Source organism: Propithecus coquereli, unplaced genomic scaffold (genome assembly GCF_000956105.1).
Source record: "Propithecus coquereli isolate 6110/MARCELLA unplaced genomic scaffold, Pcoq_1.0 Scaffold312, whole genome shotgun sequence".
In the NCBI taxonomy this organism is placed as follows: domain Eukaryota; kingdom Metazoa; phylum Chordata; class Mammalia; order Primates; family Indriidae; genus Propithecus; species Propithecus coquereli.
This window is the reverse complement of record NW_012148753.1, coordinates 757,589-758,524: the sequence shown is the minus strand read 5'-3', so window position 1 is coordinate 758,524 and position 936 is coordinate 757,589. Positions and strand designations below refer to the sequence as shown.

Below are 936 nucleotides of genomic sequence, written 5' to 3'. Positions count from 1 at the left end.
CTGCTCTCTTTCAGGGATTCCAATACATATATTTGTTAGACTGTCAAGACTTATAGGCATTGTCCCAAACATCTCTAAGGCACAATTCATTTCAATTCAATCTTTTCTCCCTCTGCTTATCATATTGGATAAATTCCATTGGTTTATTTTCAAATTCATTAACTCTTTCTCCTGGCATCTCCAATATGCTTACTCAGCTCACCCCATTAATGTTACATATATATATTGTACTTTTAGTTCTGGAACTTTCCTTTTTTATAGTTTCCATTTCTATACTGTGTTCCCCTCATATTTTTATCTGTTATGACTGTATTTTCCCTTAAGTCTTTGAACATATTTTAAACAGTTCTCTTAAAGTCCTTACTTGCTATTTCTAACATCTTGGTCATCTTCAGGTCAGCGTGCCTTGGCCGCTTTTTCTCTTGACTATGAATCATATATTTTTTGTTTCTTAGCATGTCTAGTATTTTTTGTTGTGTCCTGTACATTATAGATTATATATTTTCAAGATTCTAGATTCTATTATCTTTTTAAGAGGGTTGATTTTTGTACTAGAAGGTAGTTTGCTTGGCTAGATTCAAACTCAAAACTCCCTTGCAATGAGCAGCAGCCAGCATTTTCAACTCCCAGTCACTGCTTTTTATGGTCTACGTGTGCATACAGTTCAGCTGTCAGCCAAAGATTTGAGAGGTAATTTATACACCGATTTCTAGGTGCATACGTTAGTTTATAGATATCTCCCTTTACTTTTCAGCTGATCTGATACTTTAAATATTTGCTCTATGACTTTCCATGCTAATAAGTTTCTTGCTTTCTGCTCAAGTTCTAGCCATTCTTCTCCACATGAATTAGGGGACTTCCTCAAGCGAAAAATTCTCTAGTCTTTGTCTACTCTTAATTGATCTCCAGTGCCTTCAAATAGGTGGTTTTTTTTTT

General features: G+C 34.6%; 1 protein-coding gene across 1 annotated transcript in view; it reads left to right on the top strand.

The window, feature by feature from the left end:
* Positions 1–936, top strand: part of SEMA3E (sema domain, immunoglobulin domain (Ig), short basic domain, secreted, (semaphorin) 3E) — a gene marked incomplete at its 3' end in the record, with an annotated part of 299,672 nt that overhangs the window by 206,796 nt on the left and 91,940 nt on the right. The gene's annotated exons all lie outside the window — the stretch shown is intronic.